The sequence below is a fragment of the Dromaius novaehollandiae genome, chromosome 16 (genome assembly GCF_036370855.1).
Source record: "Dromaius novaehollandiae isolate bDroNov1 chromosome 16, bDroNov1.hap1, whole genome shotgun sequence".
Classification (NCBI taxonomy): domain Eukaryota; kingdom Metazoa; phylum Chordata; class Aves; order Casuariiformes; family Dromaiidae; genus Dromaius; species Dromaius novaehollandiae.
Genome location: NC_088113.1, coordinates 11,545,655 through 11,572,687, shown reverse-complemented (window position 1 = coordinate 11,572,687; position 27,033 = coordinate 11,545,655). Strand labels below are relative to the sequence as shown.

Genomic DNA, 27,033 nt, shown 5'->3' with positions numbered 1-27,033 from the left:
TACGAGGCACATAAGCGGCTGGCTAAAGGAAAGGCAGCAACACTGAAAAGAAAGTGAGGGTTGGGCAGCAGTTGCAAGTGGAATTTCTTATGCATCGGTCTTGTAACTGAATATGTTTAACATTTTCATTTACCACTGTGGCAGAGATATTAGGCAATTGGGGCTGATGCAAAGTTGGGAGGCACTATCCATCAATCTAGAAAAGAATCAGGATACACACAAAAAACCCTAGAAGACTCTGAAGACAAGTAATTTGAATGGGGTGAAATTTATAGTACAAATAGTAAAGCATGTACTTGAGGAGTAAAAACCAGTCTGCTATATTTATTGTTAATTGATAATAAAAGGACCTTGGTTAGCAGTTTGGCTGAGATATAGCAAAGTATTCAAGCCATTGTGCAGAGGTATAGTAGGCTCTTAGCTAGACAACTGTGTACAGTTATGGACACCAACTGTTAAAGATAGATAATTAATTGAAATTGCATCAGGCAGATGTTGGGAAAAGATACCAAGATGGTATCAATAAAGGAGACACCAGCCTGCAAGATTAGACTGGGAAAGCCTCATTTATTTAGTCTGAGACACAAATATAATTGATGTCTTTAACTATAAAGATGGTAATGACAGTTCAAGCTAATCGTAAATATAACCACAAGGAAAAAACAGCGTGTAACCAACTGGGGATAAATACTGGCTGAAAAAGTGTTCTCAACCCTATAAACCCTTTTTCCATCTGACTCTGAAAAAAAAAGGTAGCTTTTAAGAAGGTGCTTATAAAGCTTAAGAAAGATTGTAAGCGATGGTGCCTAAAGTAACAGCACAGCTTTTCTGAGTGAGTCGAGAAGGTCCCTCCCAGTCCAGTGCTGGTCTACAGACTGCACCAGCTGTGGCTGGCTAAGACACGGGCGAGTGGAAACAGCCCCTGCTTTACCCTACTTTGTCCATGGCATTTGCAAAGCCAGAAGCTGCTTTTGCAAAGCTGGGCCTAGCTATCTGTTAACATTAGACCTTTTCATACTCCAGTACTCACTTGCAGACTGAACTACTGGGATATTAAATGAGAAAGTATAGATTTAGATAAATAGGCATCTCATTTTCATGTTAAAAAAAAAAAAAAAAAACTGAAAAGAAAAATTCACTTGGGCTGTGGCAAATCCTTTGCTTCAGTCACATGTTCTTATCAGTAAATAGCAATAGGCATGAAGCATGCCCTTGTCCACTATTTGAGAATATTTCAGGTACTAATTATTTCATGGTTCTAAAGTGATTTGAAGATATTAAAACACTAAGTGCTAACGACCAGAATTTCAGTGTAAAAACAATCTATCTGAAACACTCCTACTTCTGTAACAGCAAATGTAATATATTGTCAGTCATAATAGCTGGCATCATACACATCTGATGCAAGCAAACAGCTTCTAAGCATCTGGTCCTTGTTCATGAGTAAAAGGAAAACAAACACACAGCCCCACAAGCTCATGAAAACCAGCTTCAAAATGCACAAAAGCATAGCATGTAGGTTTACTGATAAAGTAACACTGATTAATCAAAATACCCAGTGTAATATGTATATAAAGCTAGTATTTGTGTAGCACTACAGTGAAGCCAAAGTTCACATTTGCCACTATGTGAAATCTGCAGTAGTTAATTTAATGGGGAGAAAGGCCTTCAAACAGCAAAAGGCATCTTTCTTGCTTTGTAGAATAAGAGTCCTGGTTTTGATTTAACACCAAGAGACCATTATCTCACCATCGGGGGCTCATCCTTCTGTTCCTCTGTATGCAGAAAGCTTTGTTGGTTCCTGTTAAATAACATTGTGCACTAGCAGTTTGGCTGGCACTGTCACAGCATCACCACACTACACCACTAAAGGCACCTACCTGTTTAATGCAAAAGGAACAAATTGTAGCGTCCTTAAGGCAGCAATTTCTGAGTTCTCAGGCTCACCATGCCCAGCGTCCTTTGCTATCCTGAGCAAGTCACTTAGCCTCCCTGCGTCACTGCCCCATCTATTAAACAGGTTAAAAAAGAAACTACTTTCTTAGTGCAGGTATTGTGAAGATTCAGTGATGGATACAATTTGTAAACTGCTTTGAAACCTGACAGTGCTTTACATACACTATATAGTTCTAATGACTTGAAAAACAAGAAGCTAGATTAAAAAAAAAAAAAAAAGAAAAGAAAAGAAAAAAGGCTAAACATCACAAAGATGGATATAAAAGCCTCGGCATTTAATTTCCATAACTATTAATTGGCAACACTAGGTTTGAGGAAAGACAACCAAGTATATTTTCATGTAGTAGTTATGCTCCATTTCAGGCCTCAGCAGTACCATACATTAATACATACAATCAGGGAACCTAATTTAACACATTTTCATTGTCAAAAAAATAAAGTCATATTTATGTGTGTGAAGTTTTCGCAGTTTCCCTCATTTTCAGCAGTCACTATGCCTTGGTGTAAGCAATATCAGAATTTGGTACTTAAGTTAGATGAACACCCTTTTAAAAATACAGTCTTGGCAAAAGGCCATTAATTTTGGATTTCAGCGTGGCCCCCTATATATCCTGCTTCTTTTATTACACAGTTTGGCGTGAGGAGCATATTGTTTATTTCCGGTCCTTCTAAGTCTCATTGTAAACATGGTGAGAATCAGGCATGACATATTCCAGTTTGGATATCACTGTTCAAGTCAAGCGTACCAGGAGAAAAATTGGTTGGTGCCTGCACCCTGATCAGTTGAACGGGTTACTCTCTTGTATTCTGAAGCACGCACCACCAGCTCCAACGCTGAATTAAAGATGAAGGCCCTGAGTATCTCAGAACAATAGGTTTGCTTTTCCTAGCTACCTTTCACAGACCTTTTCAGATGAGCTAAAACCACAAGATGAAACTCACTGCACTAGCACAACTCCACTGAACAAACAACTAATTGAAGAGGCCAGAGGCCTTCCCCCCTCCCCCCCGCCTTTTATAAAGGGTAGGAATGGCTACTGTATTTTGACCATGGATTAGGCCAAGTGTAAAAGGCTTTTGAAAGTTGGTTGATGATCAGCTATACAAGCTGAAGTAAGCTTGCTATACCATTACCGCATTTACAACTCATTTTGCGCCTAAGATCGATTACCTCTTCTGGGCAAGGGGGCAATGCTGAAATAACACAAGTTGTACAGTATGTTTTTGCATGAAACAAAATTTTTCATGGTTTTAGGAAAATGTCCAGAGATAGTATTTTTATATCAATTTATAGGATTGGCATTTTTAAATGTTTTGTAAAAAGAAAAAATGTACAGAATAATTGAGAGGGTTTTTCCACTTAAGTTTGAGGGAGTTTAGCGTACTAATAGTGTTATATTTTTCCTCATGTTATGTATTTTTAACTAAGCATGTGTATCCTGCATTAAGATAAAAGGCTTAATATAATTTGTTCAACTTTCGTGCTGTATTGTCTAATCCATGTCATTTCGGTGTTACTGCTCTGTGTGTGTGTGCTTGGTACAGTGTATGCTCTGTGTCTATCAATCAGAGCCAAAATCAAACTATTCAAAAACACTGCCCAGATGGTCAAAGCGATGGGTCATCTCCTATCGGACAGGACTCATAGCACTCCTCTTGGGTTTAGAAGGTTGAAAGATATTTTAATGAGGGATATTTATGTTGGGTTATTAAAATTACTTGAGCTATATGTTCAAGCAGAACCTTTTGGATGCCAGGAAGAGTGAGAATGGAAAACTGTATTCGATGGTCAAGTCCTGTTTGGTCTTGTGGTTAAAAAGGGACAATTAAGAGTGTTCTTTCCTGCTGCATGCAACCGCATCCTGTCTTTACAGAGCATGGACTAGGTCTCTTTCCCACCCCTCTGCAAAAAGAAAGACAAACACTGGAGGCAGGCAACAGTACTGCTGTCTTTGATTCCCTCAGCTGGGCATCTATAATTTCCTGAGGCAGATACTTGAGTCTTCCCTCAAAATATTTAACTTAGCTTTCTATATCCTGGCACTAATTCAGAATATCACAATTGGTGACAACATTTACTGTTTCCATGGTGTATGTATTATGTTGCAGGGCAATCCAGCAGTTAGGAGGACAAAATTCTGGACAGCCAGACAGACTTATCAAATCACTGTGGTGGACTCATAAACGCCTCTTGCCTCTGATACACTCAGCTTGTCAGTGCTCTCAGCTCTATCTCTAAACTGGGACTTTTGTCATTCTCCTTTCTCTCCGATGCTTGCATTTGTGCAGACTTTGCATTCAGTGAAAGAATGTACTGAAGAGACTAAATCTGCACACCTGAGTGGATTCAACAGACTTTCAAGAAAGAAGAGAATAAAATAGAATTAAAGCCCTTCCTTCATCCAAGCCTCTGGTCAAGATAATATGATTTGGGTTTCCTTCTGCTATAGCAAAAGAGAAACATTGTCAAAGGAGAGAGTCAAAAACAGTTAAGTCTGTGGCAAAAAAGAAAAAAAACAACAAACTCCTGCTTCATTCTATTACTGCATGTTGAGCTATGTTACATTTCAGTTCTTACATAAGATCAGCTTGGCAAATTCCCAAAGTCCTCAAAATTTTGTAGCCTGAACATTATTACAAGGCAAGGACAAGCCTTTAAACACTGGTTTTAACAGTAGTTTAATTTTCACTTCATTTGCAAGAAACCACTACTGATTCGACAGCTCCTGAACAAGAGACCTGCTTTGTCTAAAAACAGTTGAATATAGGCTATTGAGGTAGAGACCCAAAGAGAAAGAAACTAAAAGCCAACTTGCCTTCGACAGCAGCACTAAACGATAGGCTCCTCTCCAAGCAGCATTTTATGCCGGAGAGCAATGACAGAAAGCAACAACAGAGAAAGTCTCACCTCTCTCGCTAACAAAATCACAGAGCTGTCCAGCCGCTTCTCCAGTTATGAGGAACATGATTATTCAGTCGCAGAGGTCAGAACTTCTCATACAAAGAGTCTACACAGAAGGAAAGAGAAAAACAGAAAAATAAGATATAATAAGAGTTAGGAATTTAGATTAAGAAACAGAGACCTCAACTAATAAGCTTTCCTTCTGAGGGTAACAGAGATCAAAAAGGTGCATTGAAACAGTCCTGCACTAAGGTCTCCAGCCCACCAGGAACACCCTCTCTTTTTATCAATATTTCCCACCTACTTTATCAGCATCGGTTTTTGCAGAGTTCCTGTCCTCTTTCCCTGGTGAACTTAATCGGCCCTTCCTTTCCAGCCTGCTGCCCCATTTGATCCTAATCAGCTGGGCAATCAGCAAGTGACTGGAAAGGAGTTAACTGCTTGCTTACTGGAAATCAATTGAGATGTCTGCCTTTTTATCATGTTATTGCCTTAGAAGTTGTGAGGGGCAGGGACTGTGTCTTGACAGCAGTGTTCAATAGCCTGGCCTCATATGTTATCTTGAGCAAAGAACAAATACCATCAGGGAAGCTTCAAAATGAGAACTTGCACTGGTACCACCAGTACTCCCAGTACCGGTACCACCAATGTGCCCCCCCACCCACAGCCTATAGAGAAGTGATGTGAAGCAAAAGTCGGCCTTCTCAGAACAACAGGGAAAAAGACGGCACGCGCGAGAAGAAAAACCAGTTCAGAGCAGCATGTTTTTGGAGGGTCGCTGGGAGCCCTTTTTGCTGTACGGCTGCCAGTCGGAGTGGCTCACCCAGGGGCACGCTGCTGCTGCCGCCGCTGCTGTGGGGCCCCGGGGAGCAGGCGGAGGCTGCGGACCACCTCCGGATGCTGCGCTCACTATCTGCTCTCAGCCCACCAGCTGCCGAGATCACCTGCGGGGAGGCAGCTGGAGCCCGCCCAGGCCCAGGCCCAGGCCCAGGCCACCCCAGAGACCATCTGCTTCCAGCTTCCCCAGTGGGGAGAACTGGATATGGAACCCGCCAGGCTGGGGGCTGCCCACCCCCTGCAGGCCCGAGCACACAGGACAGCCTGGGAGGAGGACACAGTGCTTGTCTTCTCTGCCCAGTCTCCAGCCGGGCACTACATTATGCTAGGTGGGTTTTTGCTACAGCTGACATAGGGCCTTAATCTTCAGTGTTATTTCCAATTTTTTTATTGCTGTATTTGTGTTCATTAAAAGGCTGAGAATACTCATCAGTGATTTAATCTTTTGCTTTTTACAAAAAGCTTTCTAATAAATTAAATGACTATCTGCCTTCTATGTGTTGCTCTGTTTTACACAGGCCATCACATCTCTTTTCCCCCTTCAACAGCAGCTAACCATTACTCCAGAGATCTAGCTGACCCATTGGTACCTACACTGCTTCAACAAAATCATTTAATTTCTTTCCATTTCAGGTTATTACATCTATGCTGGGAATGGTGACATCTGGATAATGGATTTGCTGCATTGAAAAAATCCCAGTTTCTATTTTCAGATGTGTGCTCTTTATCCTGAGGCCTGGTGAATGACAGCACTTCTCGCTGCTTTTCTTCCACAGTTTAAATGGTTCCTTGTTGAAACTGTAGTTCTGTCGATTTTCAGTCTCAGCAGCTTTGTCCAGTTCTGCTTCTGATTAAGATGAAACTAATAGGTGTAAAAATGTAGACTGATCATCAGGAGACTTTCCTAAAAGTGACTGATGTTGGTGCAGTCCCCCAGGTGAAGTCCTGCTCCCTTGGGACTTACAAAGCACTCAACTTGAGCGAGCAAAAACAAGCTATTAAATTAGCTGCAGGAATGGAGGGAAGGAAAAAAAAATCTATCATTGGTACTATTCAATAGATTACATTAGGGTTATAATAATCCCATTGGGGCTTAAAGGATATTAGGGGGAAATTACTGACACAGTAATGTATTTTTTATTAATATATCACCTAGGAGCCCTTAGTCATTGGGCTAAACTCTTTATAGTCACCTACCAAAAAGGTAGTCCTGTCCTAAAGGAACTTACAATCCAAAAGTTTACTTCCAATGTCAATTTTCTAAAGGCATCCTGACTAAGGGGAGTTTTGAGAAAGGATCTGGAAAATGAAACGCGTTAGTTTTTTTGAATGTGTTCAGGGAGTGGTGCTCAACCAGTGAAGCCAGTACAGGAGAAGGCATAAAGGTCTGTCTTTGGCAAGGATAGATATAGACAATTAAAGCTTGGAGCTATTATTTGGATGGATATGATATAATATTTCTAAGGAAACTTGGCTCTGAAATGCCAGCAAAGTGTGATTGCCCTATTAGAGCTGGAGAAAAGAAGTTATGGTAATCAAGTCAGCTTACATCAGTTTAAGGAAAAACTTGGCAAACTTGTATTTAAAAAAAAAAAAAAAATTCAAGGTTATAAACTATCTAGAAAGCACATCTCATTAAGGAATTCCCAGGGTTGCAAGTTCTTCAAAGCTGGAAAATACTCAGAGAAAATAACACAAACTTGTTCTATCTTTATGCTCTTCATTAGGCATCCACTTTGGGCCAATGTCAGATACAAACCTATATGAACTTCTGCTCTGATCCAACGTGGCCACGCTTCTGTTCTGACATAAGGTAAAATGTGGTAAGAGCCTGGGCAAAGGTTTTCACTTTGTGAACAAACAGGACTGGCTGCACTTTGAGAAATGTAGAGGGAAAAAAAAGTATACATAAAACATAGAGGTAAATACCTGGAGAACTGTCTGAGTCAAAGAGGCATCTGAATTGTGGCTCTAGTGACAGTCAGGGTGGTGGCATTGTCCCCAACAATCCCCTCAGCAGTGCTAGCTAGTCCAAATAACCTGGACCCCACCAAAAGCAAACAAACAAAAACCCTAACAACAAAAGGAGCCCTGTAGTGCTAAGGCTACACATTACAGGATCAAATCCTGAACAAATCAGATTATATATCAATCCAAAGCAAGAGGAAAGAAAGCCATAAAAACTCCTGACTCTTACACTTCTACACTGATCTAAACTATCTCCTACCTTGTACCACTTTCTCTTAATAGAGCTGTTTGCTTTAGGACAGTTTTTCTCAAATGCTAGGAGAACCCATTTCTCTTTTGACTCCCACTTTCACGTGTCCAGTAATTAAAGGTAGTTAGCAGCTCCCTAACTAGCATGAATTGCTAGCAGCTACAACTACTTTCCCAGTCCTACCCTAGAGGAGCTGAACTGCTGTTAAATAGGGCTGCTGTTTCCAAGAAGCCAAAGCTCCCTTGGAGCTCTTTCACAGTCCCTTCTGGTACTCATGATTCACAGTCTGAAAAATACTTCTCTGTGCCAAAATAATGACTCATTTTGTAAAATGTCAATTAATGCCCTGCAGAGTCTGCAAAAAATAGGTCTGTTTTTAATGAATTGGGATTAAAATTAGTAATTAATGTTTGAATCGAGTGATTATTTTCTTGATCCTGCTTAAAATGAAATTTGGTTATAAGCATTTTGAAGGCAATGAGCAAGGAATCATTATTATTTAATCAGCTTTAAATTACTTACATAATTACTTACATGAGTGACGTATTTTCATCTTGAGATAATTAAAAATAATTAATATGGCTTTATCACAACTTTAATGTGCAAAAATCAAATTTATATTATTAGTGGTGCTTGAATACTTGCTTTTTTTTTTGCATGGAATTTATGTGCAAATTATTGCATGAAAGTTAATGAAGCTATCAAATGAATGCAGTGCTTGGAAAAGAGTGATTTGGAAAGGATGCATCATTTATCTCTGATCCCTCATGAACTCAGCTTTCTTTCGTTTTTCAGGGTTTTTTTATTAAAGTTTTGTAAAATAATAAGCAATTTTATAGCCAGTACAACACCTAATGTGTCCTGCTGCAGGAAATAACAAACCTTGACCCTTACTTCTTTTGCCTATTCTGGCATAAATCAAGTGTAGATTCCGTAAATTTTGTGCAATCACATTGCTATAGAGTGTATATAGCCCAAGCCCAGAAACATAGATTTGCATACACCAAAGCAATAGTTTTCAGCCTTTTCGTTTTCAACAGTGTGGACCAAACCTTCTCCTAAAGGTAGTAGTCTAATTCCTGCCTATGTATATACAATTTCAGAAATTATCGTATATTCTATTACCAACAGCACAAAATCAGTTCTGCCTTCTAAAAGAGTTTACTAACTCACAAGACTAGGAAAGTATTAGAAGTAGTTTTAGCTTTTAATGCAATTTAACAGATGGCAGTAAAGAGGAGGAGCCACTGTAATGTCATCAGCCAGAACTGCTTGTATATTTATTAGTCTCTCTTACTAGAGAGTTACACTAAGATTTTCAGATGCAGTCTAGACCATGACTGTGGTTAGCTTTTGTTTGGTTGGTTTTTGGTTTTTTTAAAGACAAGTTAATCACAAAGTTCAGAAAAGAAGTTTTCTAAGCCTTTGTGATCTTTAGGGTTTTCAGATCTATTTCATATCACAAATAATCCTCTTATTTATCAACATATTCCTTTAGCTTTAGCAGTCACCAAGTGCCTCATCTGAATCTTTTGCCACCTGCCAGTCAATGCAGAGCTGAAACAAATCCCCACACTAACTGGTCATCTCATATTTCATCTCCTATTACATGTCCTTTTGACTCCACTGCTCTTTCCAAAGATGTTGGCTTTATGCCTGCCTCTGACAATCCACTGTTATGAAACCAACATCTTTCCCTCCTTGCTCACTAAGGATATATCTATACTACCAGACCTAGGAGGGCTTCCAGTTCCTAGTCTGAGTCATCGTCAGACTCTGGTTGAGATCAAGCACTTACCATGTCTACTTCCCCTCTGATGGTAGTTTCTGACTGTCTTGCAATAATATTGAAACTATTTATCTCTACAGCACCCCTCTGAAGTAGGAAGCACTACTTCCTCACTTTACAGGTGGAAAAGAAGACCGAGAGCTCAGAGATTGAACTCTAACTGAAATGACTGGATTAAAATCTGTTGAAAGACAAGAAATGAATGACAGTTTTCACAGGGAATAAGGCTTACCAGCAGTACACTTGGATGTGTTGGCATCTGCCAGGACATGTTCACCAATGATTTGACAAAAGCAGTAAATGGTCTTGTGACAAAATTTTCAAATGATAAAATGTTATTGAGGATAACAAAACCTGATGCTAATTGAGAAGAGCTAATTGAAGAGCGAAGAAATTCAAAGTAATGAGTGACTTAAACTAAAGTTCAGCATCACTAAAAGCAAAGTACGGTTCATATGAAAAAAAGTTATATACTGGATGTGCAAAATCAGGCTTTGAATTTGATTCCCGGGCTTTGAAAAAATCTCTCAGAGCTTTTGTGGACCATTCTCCAGAATCATTAGTTCAGAGCTCTGTGGCAAGCATAAAGAAACTAGAACAACGGAATTATTGGGAAAGGAAGACAAAACAGCAGAAAACCTTATTAAGCTGTAGAGTAATTCTGTGGTGCACCTGCATCTGAAATACTACGTGAATTATGGTTTAGGCCTCCAAACATTTTTGAAAAATTTTGAGAATCTGCACCCAAGCAGCTTGCCCAGTGCCATACAGAAAGTCTCCTGTGCAGCGCAGATATAACTCCATTTCATATGAGCCTAGGCTTCCTCCAATCCCTGAACTGTCCTTCCTCTAAAATCCTAATGACTCTTCCTCCTGCCCTCCCTCTCAGTATATTGCCCAGAGACCTTCTTGTTGAGAAGCTCTGGGTTTCTGCCTCCATCAAGTGAGTTTCCTTTGTTTTTTCAGTTATTCTTTTCCATTTAAACATGTCAGAAACACTGTTTAGAATCTGCCTTAACTATCTGAGTCTGGTCTCAGAGTGATAAAAAAATTCACAGGAGAGTACATATTTTTAGCATCATTCCTCATTATTGGGAAGCTTTTATTCATGTATACTCCTAAAATTGTAAAATATATTAAATCTCAAGGAAGTATCAATATTTAGTAGCAGTAAGTAAAGACCCTGCTGGTTTCAAGTGAAATATTGGGCTTTTTCAGACATAGAAGTAAGCAGGTAGAAATAATTTCTGTCAAGAAGCCATGACTTACAAAGCCACAATCCTATTTAGTATATCTATTCCTGACAAAGATTCCAGGAAACTTCCCAATTTCCAATTAGTAGTGTAATTAAAGCTACAATTTCAGCATACCTCTGCATTAGTAATCCATAACAAGTACAGACGCTGTGCATTTACTGGCTGATAAATATCATTAACCCCCTTTAAATGTGAAAAATTACATACAGGAGGTTAAATGACATGTCCGTGTCAAAATAGCAAAGGAGGGGACAGCATTCATCTTCCCCCGTCTGAAGCGGTTTCTCCCGGCCCAAGCCACCTTGCTTATGGCTCCCAGAAAGCCCCTATAGATAGTGCTGAAAGGAGAATGCATTAAGAATTCTAGGCTAGGTTTTTCAATGCTGCCTAGAGGCACTGGATCTCCAAATGAGAGAAAAGAAATAAATATTCAGTTTGTTCCACTGGGATAAATTGGCTGTTGCTGTCAGTGGGACGTTGAATCTAATACATTATATTCAGAAGAATAATCCATATATCTATACACACACATAAAATAATGAACTTTCTGAAACAAAGATGCAGATAGAACTAAACCATCTATCTAGCAAGGGCAGAAGGAGATCCAACAGATACTATAATGCCAAAGTAGATAATTAGTTGTAACTGCCTTAAACTGGTCCTCCCAGTCATATTCTTTAATGCAGCTGAACGACACTCAAACAGGTGTGAAATTGTTTCTTACCTCTGAAAACCAAAGGAAATGAAGGGAATCTCTCCCAGTCTCCTGCTCTAAATGGATTACCCCACTTAGTAATATGAGTAAGGAGCAAACATAGCAGCAGCCACAGGAAATAGTTCTTAGAAAGCAATTTTTGATCGATACAACTGAATGATCACTATTAAGGGTGATCATTAAAAATGAATTTTACTGTTCATAACCTTTTGCACATGATGTCACTCACATGATTTGTTGCATAATATCCCTCCAGTAATATTACTTTTTCCCCTGCTTGCTCATTTGGAGAAACTACAGATGATGGACTACTATAGGGACTCCACATAACCAGCTTCAAAGATGTTCAGCCTCATTAGTTTTAGACAGACGAGCCCATAAAAATCTTCAAACATACTGAGAGGTTCCATATGTGTCCCAAAACCAATATACACAGCAAACTGCAATCTGTGTAAAACTACAAAATCCCTCAGAATAGATATAAAAGACAGCACAGATCTCTTACTCCCACTCCCTTCATGTCATTGCAGAAGTGTGGTTTGAACGCATTCACAGTGGTATCACCAATAATGGAAGCTGATGCTAGTAGGTGCTGAAATGTAATGTCTTTTCCATATACTCCAATTACATTAAAGTGGCAGAGGTTTAGGATTGTCAAACCATTCGGTTATTGACTGGCCTTTAAATAGACAGTATTTGTTCCAGTTTCTCACTTTAACCCCGTGTTCCATTAAATTCCCTACAGTTAGCACTCAAAATAAATTGCCTTTTGGAAGATTAACTAAGTCAGATGGTAAAGCTAAGTGCACAATCCATTCTCTTTCTTACCAATCACTTACAATTCATCAACTCTTGTAATAAAAAATGAGAATGTTAAAAGTCTCAGAGAGAGCAAGGTTAAAAGGGTATGTTATGCTTTAATCACCTGATTTTTCCTCCCACCCACAAAACAGTGAAGAGCATGGGACTATCAAAGCAAAGACTAAGAAGTTCTTTCATTTCCTGTTTGAAAACACCATAAGGAATAATTGCTTTAAAAAAACTTTTCAGAATGCCCCTTTTTCTCATTTAACCCAGCTTTCTTACAGGAAGAATGATCATTTGACACAAAAAGTAAAGTCATTGCTAAAGAACGGATACTTAGTCTTACAGATGAATTTCATCAACAATGGACCTTGGACCTAAAAAGCTTTTGGCTAATTCTTTTTATAAATGTATCTCCACTGAAAGCAATGAAAGTACAGTCAGTGTAATGGAAAGGAGAATTTGGTTCCCTGTATTCAGATTACCTTGTACACAGATGTTTCAATCGTGTAGTGAGTGCAACAGTGTGATTTAATATAGGATGCTGGAGAACACAGGTGAAAATATACCAGATTTAATAATAATATATTATTTTTTCTATATATTGTTTTTTCATAATCTTCTATTTTATATAGAAGAGATTTTTAATAAATTCTGCCTTTGCAGAACCACAAAACATCATCACTTTATACATATTGTTTAACTACAATGAGAAATGATAGGTTGGCATCCATCCATGTCATTGATGTGTCCTGGAAGAGGCTGTAACCCTGAAATCTTTAGTTTCCTTAGACAAAACTCCTACAGAAAACAACAAATTTCTGTTGATTTAATTTAGTTCCATGAAAAATCCTTTACTTTGATTCTGGATGCTGCTTAGCAGAGCAGTTAATCTATGCTTACATGTGAGGTCAGAGGGGTTGGTTGCCTAACTGAGGAAGAGCAAGGGTAGGTGGTGGGCACAGAGAGGAACTGCTGCAGCCAGGACGAGGTCCAGCTGCACAGTTCCAGCCCCATCCCGTGCCAGTTCTGGCCCTCGTCAGGCTTTTCTGTGAGCTGATTCAACTTGCTAGCTCAGCAGAAATCATTCATCCTCTAGCCGGTGACTTTCCTGCTCAGTTAGCAAGCTGAATCAGCTCACAGCAAGGTTCAGTGAATCAGCACGAGGTGAGCAGGGAAGCACAGAGGGAGGAGCGTCCTCCTTTCATTAGCTCTGGGCTGTTGTACTGGCTTATCCATGTCCTATGATCTCACTTTGAAGTGCTTCAGTAAAATCTGCTACTCACCTTTCCGAGGCTCTGGACTCGGACTCAGATGTACCAGAGCAGAGTGTTTCCTGGTTGCCAGCGGATGAGTGCAGTCGTAGGCCACTATAATTTCTGTGAAGAAGGCTGCTGGCAGCTGAGGATGTTGCTATTGCCAGGGGCCTACCACTGCCTCTCTGCTGCAGCTGAAGGCCCCATATCTGAACAAACATTTTACATGAGCGTTTCTCATCTGCATCAGTGCAAAGTTGGAGGGCTCAGCTCCTTCCACTGTTGAACACTCTTTAGTAAATTTGGGCTGACTTGGTGACAAAACACACAATAAGCACATAGCTAATCTGCCTTATCAACTCGGCTTGTGCAGAGAGCAACCTCCACCAAAGGCATAGTGAAAACTGCCTGGTAACATCCATCATCTTTCGTACAGTGATTATGCACTTCAATTTTACATCACTGGAGAGAGGAGGGGAAGGAAGGGCAGTGGAGGGAGGAAGGACCCTGTGGAAAGATGAAAACAATAATGTTCTCTTTTTCAGTAGAAAGGAACATTATGGAGCCTACCACATATGATGGCCTCCATAGTGTTTACACATTTAGAAAAGTATAGACTTGAGGGATTAACCCATGCTGTCTTCACTGTTTTCATCCTTTCAGTGTAATGTAGAACAGAATAGGAAAACAAGTGCAATCTTCTTTTATTCACGCCCAGCTCTGAGAGGTTTGTAAGTATTTTTTGAAGTGAGTTTAAAGATTAATTAGCAGGCTAGAAGGGAAACCTTTGGTAGGCTCAACCATTGCACGAGTTTCAGACAGAATTTGTTTGTTAGTGGCATCACATCAGAGCACATTCTTAGATGCTGTCAATGAATCAGAAAGTATCAAGAGGATTTCACAGAGGGCAAAGAATAATCTTATGAGTCTCCGAAATGAGTGCCCTGCTGGTCTGCTGAATGTGGGTGAAACCCATGATTAAATCTGCCGCCATTTCTGCTTTGCTGTCTGCTGTTTTCAAGCTTTATATCCAAGACAGGTCAAAACCTTAATCTGCATTCATCCATCGACATGATCAGGTTTGATTTCTTCTAAATTATTTGCTGGTGATAGACTCTTTACAATTATCCATTTTGCTGCATTTGTTTTCACATACTCTTGTTTTTTCCTGCACTATGGAATATTTGGCTAATATAAATGATAGAAGCATGTGCATCTTCAGGGTGTAACAAATGTTTTGAGATAATTTACTAGAAATAGTTAATGGGATGAGCAGAAGCCTACTGAGCATGTGAAAGAAAGCCCATAAATTACTCCATGCTTTTTAAGAAGTAGGAACATGAAAACCATTAAACACAAAGTCCTTCATCCTGAAAGTCCCACAGACTACACAGTGGGGAGGAAACAACTGTTGCACTTTATTTTAAATATGAATGGAAACTATGGCTAACTATAAATAAGATTAAATGTTACTCCTAGTCTTGCAGTTGGGAAGAACTGTCAAATTCTGGCCACAGTTTTTGACCATGGAGAGAGATGTGGAATTACAGCAGAGAAAGGAGGGATTTAAATGCTATGCCTAATGCCATGCGTGGCTGCAGGCCTCTGGTTTCACCCTTTTGGGATTCTTTCTATTAGTCTTTTCCAGACACTATGATACACATTGCACACTAGCATTTAAAAGATCAACCTTTATATTTTATTTATTATTTATATATAATATATTTATTACATATTTTATTCATTATGGCAGATTCATGCTAAAGGTGGCTACACCTAAGGTTTTTTTTTTTTCAAACTACTGCTGCCTAGGAGTTCTGAGGTTGCAATGAAGGCAAGGCATTGCGGAGGAGATGATAGGAGATGATAATTCCAAATATGTATTTGGAAAAATAACTATTTCATACAAGCCAGAATTTTCTGATGAAGAAAGATTACAGAAGATTTAATCGTGCCAAAGATTAGATTTTCAAAGGGAAATATAAATGCCTTACAGAAATGATCGTTCGTAATAAATCAAAGACAATCGCTTCATTCCCCTTCGCATGCAGTAGCAGGAATATTATTTAAGCAATAAAGACAGCATAAGGCATTTACTGGAGATAAATAACTAGTTGAGGAGAGCTGATGACCCTCAGCTGTGCCTTTAGCCACTAACCCCAGCTGATTTTTAAGCTCCTGAATGGTCTGCAAAGAAACGGTGACTGCAAAAATAAAAGCACAGATTTTACAAAAGGGGATGATACAATTTATGTTGACATGTAAGGGGTTTTGTTGGAAAAGTCTAAGGCAATTTCTAATAAAAAAAACGCTTAAATTGTCCTCCTTTTACAGAGCAGATAAATGATTTGTCTCCACTTACAGAGTAAGCCAATGATGGAGCCCTGTACAAACCTTAGGTTAGTCCGAGGCCCATGGGGCCAGGCTGCCCGGGTAGGATTAGTTAAGCGTGCCTTGCTCACTGGGCAGCTCGATGAACAGCCAGCAACTGCCTCGTGCCAGCACGGCCTGAACCGCCCAGCCCAGCCGGGCTGCTCCCGGCGAGTCCCTGCCGCCGGGCCGGGCTGCACAGCTCACGAGTGGGTGGATGTGTTCTGTGTCTTATTACTTTTCTTTCGCTTGACCAGAAGATGGCAGTGACTTCCTTTGCATACGAAAACTTCTCAAAAAAAGAATCAGACATGCAGACGAGGCATTTGTGGGGGGGGGGAGGGGAGAAATGCAGAAAAGAGCCTGCTAGAGCTACGTGAATAAAATTACATTGCAGATAACTGAAGGAATATAGCTAAGCTCTTTTTCTGTGGCTATTTTCACTATTTCTTTGCTGTCTAGAAAAAGACGAATTATTGGAAAGATACACAGCTCCCAGAGCTTTCAGTTAGGGATTATTTTTAGGCCTAATCACATCTGCATATTGCAGAAAGAACAACAGACATTTCTAGCTGGTATTCAGAAGCTGTATGTTAATATTTTATTGGTGAAAATATGCTCTAAAGCTTGTATAATACAAAGAACTTCAATATGCAGCAATGACTGTGTCCCCCCCAGGCAGCTCCACAGTGAAATGCACAATATTCCTGTGCCAGTCTCCTGGCCTTGGACACGCAGCTTAGTGCCTCTCCTTCGTCCTGTTCTCCCTTCGTGTTGCATCCCTCCTCCCCCAATGCAATGTTACGGAGAGATACAGATAACTATTGCGTTATCCTTTGAACGTATCCTGTGCATATTCTGTACGTCTTTTTCTGTCTCAGGCTCAGCCAACCCTTCATCCTACTCACATCCTTCCCGAACTTACCTTCTGAAAGACACAGTCGGATTTCTTTGCCTATGCCTGAAACTCTTTTTCTCTGGTTTGCAAAATATATATGCACAACAATTCTATGGAAATTGTGTTTATTTCCCTCCCTTCGCTCAGAATCTGTAAATACTGAGGGACTATCCAGGCAGGACTGTTGATAGCTATAGTGAATTTGGTGTGGCTATTAAAGGGAATTAAAGATAACCACATTTCAAAATCATATTTGTTCTGGGAATGTGAGAGTTATAAATTTATTAAATTACCATGACAGATCCTTGTATGGTATAATTAATGCTACTCCCTTAATCTCAATCCAAAAGATACATGCAGATTTATACCAACTGAGAATCCAGCAAAACGAGTAGAGGAATATAACATTCCCCCTTTGTCCAGTCAGAAGAGTTAACATTTCCAAAGTAATGATGATCATTCCCGGCAAACAGCTCCCAGAAGCTTCCATAAGAGACATTTTTTTGAATCAAATATTCATTGCATCATCACAACTATACACTCCAAGTTAGTTTCCAACGGTTTGTGAACATGCAAAGAGACAAAGGTCTTCCTGTAAATTATGTTTTGTGGAATTTAAGACTTCTACAGGACAGACCATGTAAGGAAGGACTACAGGAACAGGAACTTCCTTTGCAGCTTTCTCTCTTGAATTACTACTATAGGTATATGTGATGGCTTCAGAGGTCTGTCTGATCCCTAAGGATGAACTGCTATCACCTCCCTCTCCTAGAAGGAGTATTTGTCCCTGCCTTGTCCGTCTGAACTCTTTCTACTAAGCCCACCCCAGACAGAACCACTGCTCGTGCTGTCTCTTTGCTGGCTGGTATTAGCCACTTCCATACTACCCGCTGCCCCATTCCCCAAACACCTAAATTCCAGTCCCTTCATGGTTATAGCTTCCTCTGGGCTTATAATGAGGCACTACAGACAGTACCCCCTAAACTCATTAGCTTTGTGCTGGATCACGCTATGTCAAAAAGGTATTTTGCAAGTGAATGTGAGCGTATTGCGTGTGTGCTCCAAGCAAGCTTGCTAACCTTCATGTCAAGCCAAGAAGCTGAAAATTCACATTAACACAACCTGGAGCGTGTTGGAATAAATTCACATCTCTCAGGCATGTGGAGGACTGGTATTGCCTTTCTAGCAATAATAACTCATGTGCTTCTACAATAGACAGTCCAGCTTTAGCCAGCTGTGGACGTAACCAGCCTCCACTTAGGATCTCCCTTTGTCTGAAGGGGCAAGGAAGCTCTTTGCAGTGGCGATACTCCAGCCCTGTTTGGAGGGACTTTACCCTTCAGCTGAGTTGGGTGGTGAGTGGATCATAAGCTTTTGAATGACTCCATTGGTTTCAGCAAGACTGCACTTGCGTTTGGGTAGCTGTTGCAGTCTGTCTCTAATGAGAGAGACAGCTGCAATTTCAACCACAATTTGTAAATTAAATGTAGCCTTTAGTCTCTTAATGAATTGAAAATATATGTCTATGTTGGGTCCCTCAGTGTATGTCAGATGAGTGGAAGTATGCTGCCATGGTATTATTGAAAACATGAATGGAGTCTGCATTATCTCTCTGTTAGATTTTTATCTTCCTGTCTCACTACAATTCAAAGACAGAAATGACAGGTTTGGTATTAATATTTATTTGCTTTATAGTGTACTACTGTATGCACAATAAAAAGTGTTACTGTTAAAGATGACTGCACTATATGATGACTATAAAGAGTGATGGCTTTTCTCCCATTAGCCAGTATTTACTCACACAGATTATTTTCAGGAAGCTTCTTTAAATACTTCTTATATTCATTGTATATATATATGTAAATTTAACACTGCTGCTTGCATATTTACTGAATCCCACGGGGAATCTTTTGTCATTCTTAGCAGTTTAATTTACTGGCGTGAATATATGCTTTCTTCTCCCTCATTTTTATTTTGAAGCCTTCTGCATCTTCACTGATTCCAAGTACTTTTCCACAGATCACTCCACATTTTCTTGAAGTCTGAGAGGCTGCAGTGAAGCAATGTAAGATGGAATAGAAAGAGACTGAGACAAGCTGGAGGAATGGGCCTCATGAAGATTAACAAACGCAGATGCAGGCCTGCACCTCTGACAGAAAAACCCCATGCAATAATACAGGCTAGCAACTGACTGACTAGACAGTAGCTTTTCAGAAGGGATCTGGGGGTCCTGGTGGACAAGCAGTACGAGTCAGCAGTGTGCCCTTGTGACAATGAAGGCCAGCTTCACACCTGGCTGCATTAGCAAGAGCTTAACCAGCAAGTCAAGGGAAATATTTATCCCCCTTCAGTGCTCATGAAGTCACATCTGCTGTAGCGTGTGTGATGTTGGGGCTCTTCAGTGCAAGAGGGAGACTGACAAACTGGAGAGAGTCCAGTGGAGAGCCGCTATCGTAGTAAGGGACTGAAGAACATGGCCTACAAGGAGAGGCTGAAGGAACCAGCTGGATTTAGCCTGAAGAAGAAAAGGGTAAAAGGGCAGTCTAACCACACTCTTTTACCACCTAGTGGAGAGTCACAGATAAGACAGAGCCTGGTTCTCAGAGGTGCACAATAAAATGACAAGAGGTCACAAGCTGCAGCAAGGAAATTCCAATGGGATATGAAGAAAAAAAAATTATTAGAGTAGTAAAGCTCTGAGCGAGATTATCCAGAGAGGCCATGGAATCTTCATTTTCAAAACTTGGTTTTCAAAATTTGACTGAGCAAGACCCTGAGCAACCTCATCTGACACTGAAGTTAGCCCTGCTTTGAGCAAGAGGTTGGACAAGATGAAATCTAGAGGTTCCCTTACAACCTATATTTTTCTGTGATTTTATGAGAAATTGTATAAATGAAGTGAATGGATACCCTTCTCTCACAGCTTTATAGTAATTCTAAAAGAGTAAGGAGAGCAGGTTGTAGCTACTGCTTTTCTCTCCCTTATTTTAACAGTCTTCTCAAAAGAAGCATTGGTGCATCAAACCGATGGACATATCTTACATGCTCTGTCTTGGGAGGCTGAAAGTATCACAGCCCACATCAACAGATCTGTAGCTCAGGCTGACCTCTGGAAGCCATTGTGCACTGTTCAGATCAGTAGTCATCAATCCAGAGCTCAGGAAGTTGCCTGTTTAGCTAAGATGCAAATTAAGCACTTGCTGTTTCTGCATGCCCTTGTGTGCATGCTCACAGAGAGTGTGAGATTCCTGAACTGCAGTCTGATTTTTACTGGAAACTGCCTATGTGAAAAAGTGTGTTCTGCATGTACTGAGAAACTGTTTAATCCTGAACTTGTGCATATGGGCATCCCCACTGCAGGACACAAGTAAAAAAGAACTGATGTAATGCAGACTTAAAAGTTTATGTGTGTGGCTGATTTTGTACATGCTTTTCTCTCTGCTTTCCTTCTATGGTTTCATAATCAGCATTTGATTATATATTGGTTTAGATTTATATTGTAACCAATCTGATCAAGATCTAAATATTTATTTCTTTATTGTCAGCTTGCTGGGTTTAACCACCCATATAGTCACAAATTTATCGAAGTTATTATAAGGGTATGTGCTTAAATGCACCAAACAAATCATAAGTTAACTATTTTAAGTGAGAGAATCAGTTAGATCCAATAGAGACGGGTGCCACAGCACAACTCCAGCATGTCAGAAACAAGAAGGAGAGCAAGCAAAATGAAATGTCATCCTGGAGAACCGCTCCAAAAAGCCGTTGTCTGCCACTGTTTTATCTCAAACTAGTCTGCATATTCATCAACTTTATATGGTATGCATTACCCATGACAAAAACTTGGGAAGTTGTGTTTTTGTTGGATGTGATTACCATAACTGTAATAATATATGCGTCACACTGAAAATAAATCCTGTTTATTTAACCTTACTCCAATACTTGAACTTTAGAAGGAACTATTTCATTACAATGTCTTAACTAAACCACCTCTTCACATTTTTTCTCTAAAAATAGCAAATTCTTTCCTTGTTTCAAATTCAAAACTCTGATTTGAAATTTGCTTCAGGCCTGTCCAGTTTCCAGGATTTTGTAACCTATTTCCCAGTTAACAAGTATGATTCTCCTTTCCCATTTGTCCTTTACAAAAGCTAAGCCTTTGCCTTTTTGGCCAAACTTTTGCTGTCCACTTCCTTGATCTTAATCACAATTCATATTTACAGCAACTATATATTCTTAAAAGTTTAATATTAAAAAAAAAATTCAAACCCCATTATAGCTAAGGATTCTTTTTCAAACCTAGTTCAGGATAAAACTACTGGATATGTCATCCCATAAAATGATACCCACTTCAATTCACCCAAAAGTTACAGATCAAAGGGTACAATAGTGCACAGAATTCCCCATGTCTGGACATAAGAATCATGCTCACAATCAACATCAATTTTCTTCTGTCCTAACATTCAGCTAACGTTAATCCAAACTGAGCACCAGAGTCAGCAGACATGTTCCCTCTCTTAATTACTGCCACTTTTTCCAAATGGCCTCTAATCTTGTTGCTGGTCAAGACGCAGGCTAAAAAAATTGGTCAATAAATACAGCTTCTGCTTCTTAAGTCCCTCCATAATTCTCATTCCAGTCAATGTCAGAGTAATTGCAGTTTCCTATGATCACTGTCCTAGCCCTAGTACAGTTCTCCATTTGCATAAATGTTCCCTGATCTGTCTTCTCATCTAGCCCTGGGAGACCAGTAATTGTTTTCTATTCTAATTGTTTTACCACTTCAGTCTTTAGCCTCGAGTTCAAGGTGTCTCTAAGTTGCCATCCATATGACTGTTCTGTTTTCAGCATCATGTCCTTCCTTATTTCTACTGTCATATTTCCTTCTCCTTTCTCACTGAACATTGCCTGTCCTTAAATTCTGTATCTGGGTAATGTAATATTACAGCCTATTTCCTGAACTGGCCGCATTTCAGTTACTCCAATTACACCAGATTTGTCTTTAAGCAGCAGATGTCCTTGCTCCTGCAATCTTGTTTGCTGTTTCCCTCCCCGTCTCACCATGCCCTGCAGCACACAAAGTATTCACCTGCTAAACAGTAACAGAAGCTAGTCTGCCTTATTTAAGCATTTTTCATACCTCTCTAAATGGAAGAGGGGGTTGTTGTGCAGTTATTACCTACGTGAAGTAGAAATCTAGGATCTTACATCAGCTAGGGGATTAGCCCCACTTTCAGCAATAGAAGGTGCTCAGTACAAGCCTCTAATGAAGACAAGAAAGAGTGCTGCATAGGAAAAGCTTTCCTATGTTTGCAACTGATTTAAACTCCTAAAGTCAACTGCAACTTTTCTTGACTACATCTGGTTCCTACACCAGCTGTATAAGAGTATCTGTATCACTTTCTGGTCATCAGCTGCTAAAAACTGGCATAAACCTCCGTGTACCTATGCAAAGAAGACTCCAAAACTCATAGATGGCTGTTCACTTCAGTGGTTTCTGGATCTCTTTTTCACATAGCTTACCATGCAGGGTTTGCCCTTATTTCCCACAGGTATATCTGCATTTGCAAGAAGACCATAATATGCCCTCCCTCTGTCCTTAGACTGGAACTATTACAATCCATCTGTCACTCTGCCTTTTATTCCCATGGGGGACAGACATGTAGTCTTACATTTTCTGTTTTATATCTCCAGGAACCTGGGATGTACTAGTGCTACAATTCTAAACACCTGAGGCCTCTCCTTCTGCTCTAGGGAAATGCAGCTTTGCACTCAAGCTGATCAACCTTAGTAATAAAAATGGCAGAAGGTTTTTCAGCTCACACACTCCTTGCACATTTTATTTCATTTTTATTTTACTTGAATACATGTATTGCATATGCATTAAACAGGCTATGCCAGGAGCATCGCTGCAGAAACATATTTAACCTGACAGCCTGCTCAAGTGGAACAGCAGTTGCTCATTACATATTGGACTAAAAGTGCTACCAGAGCAGAGACTTCCAGTCAGAGCTTTCATTCCCCTCTCTGACCTACCAAGAACAGAGGAGCTGCTGTTCTCCCTGCCTCAGTTCTGAGCAATACCTCATCATGCTGGAATCAAAGTGGCTGTAGTGATGATATGCCAGCTCACATAGAAGATGATTTTGTTTCTCAGAATATGCTAAGAAGAGTAAATTTATAATCAGTTGCTTGCAAGTTCACTGAAAACAAAGCAACTTATCTGCGTATGTTTATTTTCATTAGTGTTACTTTGTGAGTTACCATGGGTCAAGTTTAAATTTCTGATCTAACTACATTCAAATTACAGAGCAACACCATGTATTAATTTGTCCTTCTGTAGTTTCTTTCATATGTCAAGTTTTGTCTCCATTTTCCTGCATTTAAGAAAAAATGAGAACAACTGGCATTTTAAATGTCTACAAAGGAGTTAAAAGGATGTAGAGAAGAATATGTATTAAAGAATGCTTAAACATGCTGTAACTGAAACAGGCGAAGTATCAGTGGCACAAGGCACTTACTAAAAAAAGACATCAGAGAGTTTGCATTGTGGCATCTCTGAGGGAACAATAAAATAAATATCTTGGAGCCTCAAGAAAGCATGGGCAGATACATGACCACTTAGTGACCTGAATTCAAGTGCAAGTAAAAGAGAGTATCATGAGAAACAATTTTTCTCTTCTTTTCACAGTCTAACCAATTTCTAGGGCTGAAGAGGAGAACAAGTGGGGAAGGTCATGGATACAGCAAATATAAAATGTCTGCCTAATTCCTATTAGCTCTTTTGTACAGCACAAACAGTGGTGAAATGACCCTCATAGCTCCCAGGCTAAATTACTAGCCCAGTTTTACGGGTGGAGAAGAACCAGCTCTGGTAACCAGTCTGACATGAGCACAGGCACTCTTTTTGCTCAGCCACCTGAACTGAAGCAGGAGGTACCTCGCCTTGACAAAAGTCAGACACAAGGGATGGAAAAAAATACAGACCTGAAATTTCCATCTTTCTGTTGTCAATTCCTATTCACAACAGAGCAGGTAGAGATAAGAAACTTAATTTTGAAAAACAGTTCATTCATATTCCACCATTCCCCCTGGTGGTCCCAGTGCTATGATAGCCTTTTGTGCACACCATGCCTGCAGTAATGGGATTTGGGGAATTTTTTTACACTGTGGAATATTATCTCATGGAACAGAGTGCTGTGCCCCTGCATGTGAGACCGGTCTGTCTGCTGGCAGCTAACTCAGCTTTCCTTACTCTTAGAGGGTGGTAGGACACTTTTGAAAAGCCTCTATTTGAAGAGACAAAGCCAAGCATTTAGCTATGTTCAGTTTGTCTGTTACTATGCAGTCAGACTTGCCGCAGAGACCGGGGAAAGGCAACAGTCCTACTGCACTTGTATCATTACAGTGTTAACAGACTTCTCTCAGAAGCAGCTTTCTACTGAGAACGGTGCAAGACCCATCTGAAACTGAAGCTCACTACTGCTAGGTGTATCTATTCCAAACATGCCAGAGCAGAAAGACAACTGTACTGCATCCACAGGTGTCCTGTTTCCACAAGAAACCTGTCCTGTCCTAGTTCACCAACTTGCTCAGGATGGTGAAGGTCCCAGCAGTTTCCAAGAAGGTTAAGCATAATAACAGGTAATTTTGCATGAGAGCTGCACTCTCATTCAGCAACCAAAAAAAAAAAAAAAATTCATAGAAACAATTAGCTAGCCTGTCTTTATGGGTTATAATGACCATTCTTGCTCTTACCTGACCAGCAAAGAGATGGCAAATGTCACTTTTACCTCAAGCCCACAAATTATTTCTATTGCTAGACAGGAGATGTGATTTCTCTCCTAAGACTAGATGGTTTCCTTGGTTTCCTGGCAAGAAATACATATATTTATAAAACTAAGACTCTTAGTCAAGTATAAGTTGCCAAACATTCATGTCCTAGAAGTACTGCTGTTTCCGATTAGTTATTACACCAACTATGTATAATGCCATATGGCCTTAATAATATGCCTGTCACTTTTCAGAGAGTAATTACTCCAATTTTGGCAGCATTAATCTGCAATATTTGCTGTCTCGTTGGGTGACATCGTAATGGTGCAATGCAAAAGTGATCATCATCTCCCAGGCAGTGAGAAAGGCAGTGTCTGAACTGATTCTGATTTAAACAAGGCAAGGACAATTGTCTTGAAAAACAATAAATGTTTTTTCACTAATGCTATTTTTAGGAAAATGTGGGAAGGGAGGAAGGGGCCACATTACTTATACAGAATCTCTAGACTCTTCCCAGATTCAAAATTTGATAAGAAAAAAAATCTCTGGAAACAGCTGTCTATTTCTAGCTCACTCCAAAAAATAGAAAATATAACCACTAAACAAGAAAAAATATATCATGGTTACATCCTGGGATCAACAAACCAGTTAAGGATACCAGTTATATTTGCAAGTACGGTACAGATTTTAAATCTTTATACCAATATAATTCTGGAAGATTTCAATTTTAATTCCTGGAGGAAAGAGATGCTGAGGCCTTTAACTGATCAGATGTCCTCTACAAGCATCAACGAGCTGGATCTGGCTGGCTGGATGTGGCTGCACTGTATATATTGCAAAAATGCTTCATAAATTTGTGAAGCAGTAGTTCACACTTGACTAATCATATATATCAGTGTAGTCTCAAATGACTTAATGACCTGATTTGGTCTCATTACCCATGTAGTGAAGTGATGTCTGCCACTATTTTAATTGCTTGTAAGCCTGACAAGTGGAAACAGTCTGACTTTGTAAGCTTTCACAAACACCAAGCAAAACTAACATGCTCAAAACGTGGACATACGTTCACTTCATCCTGTGCATATATGGACTAACATCCTGTCAAGGCTTACATATGTTCTTAACATTGCTACCACTAGCATTCCCGCTTTACTTTAAGGAAAGTAAAGTTACCATCTGAGTCTGTGAGCAGAACGAGGAGCAGAAAGAGATTACCACAAGGCTAGAAGAAAAGCTCAGAGGTAGTACAGGGCTGTGTCATATCTTCCTCATCAAGTCAGTCACATGAGTCTGCAAAAGACCAACAGCATCAATCATAGCTCTGATATATCCTATGATCATACTTAAAATAGTTGAGTGCAGATCTTTTCTGGACAGAAACAAGCCCCCCTGTTGTAAACGACCAGTAGGACCTTCATTCACCATTCTGTTGTCTTGAGATGCTTGATCCTGACCGTAAGCACAATACCTTAATGCACCTCAGCACTTGTACCAGCTGCATGTACTGAATAGCTTATATACTCAGTCTCAAAGCCAATATCCATGCATTTATGCCCATTTAACATCTATAGTTAGTCAATATATGGACCTCTTCCAGATGTTGCAAATTTTTTGCTTGGCCAAATACTTCTGTAGCTACTGTTCTATACTAAATCTGGATAAGCCCATGTGATGCACTACATTGATGTTAAAACAAGCTACATATAAATATATAGCAACACAAATGATCCACATTCCATTGGAAAGGAAAATTATTAGCACTATATCCTGTGTTAATCTGTCAACCGAACATATGTGTAGAGGACATCTCAAGCAGGGATACAGCTACTGAATTTACACAGAATCCAAGATCTGTTCATTATTCAATACATTATCTCTGCATTGACAGGCAGAGAATGCAACTATTCAACAAAATTCTGGTATTCCTAATGACAGATGTCACCTTGGATTTTTAAGGACTCCATTGAAATTGAGGGGCCTCTGACAAAACAAGAGACTTACAACAGGATTTGAGAAGTGAGATATCACAGGCTTTGCCTGATTATAAGCTTATTCCTAGGCCTTCCAGGTAATTGATATGTATGTCAATTTTCATTTACTCTACACAAGAACATGATGATCCACTTTTACCTCCCACCACATATTTCACTGTAAACAAGGGATAGAGAGATTTCTTCAGTGTGTCCTACTGTTTTCAAACTGCCACTCTCATTTCTGATACTATCATTACAGATTATGATTTTTGTATAGGACAGAATG

The 27,033-nt window shown here is 39.7% G+C and overlaps 1 long non-coding RNA gene across 7 annotated transcripts in view; it reads right to left on the bottom strand.

The window, feature by feature from the left end:
- LOC112986976 (uncharacterized) overlaps positions 1 to 27,033 on the bottom strand; it is a 276,385-nt gene that overhangs the window by 79,542 nt on the left and 169,810 nt on the right. For 3 of the 7 annotated variants that reach the window (XR_010391885.1, XR_010391882.1, XR_010391883.1), the window contains one exon: positions 4,865 to 4,964. The exons of 1 other annotated variant lie outside the window; for it this stretch is intronic. This is a non-coding gene — a long non-coding RNA (uncharacterized LOC112986976). Of the gene's footprint in view, positions 1 to 1,880; positions 2,010 to 4,864; positions 4,965 to 25,947; positions 26,065 to 27,033 lie in introns of all 7 variants that reach the window. 3 more of the 7 variants (XR_010391886.1, XR_010391884.1, XR_010391887.1) reach the window with 3 other exon arrangements.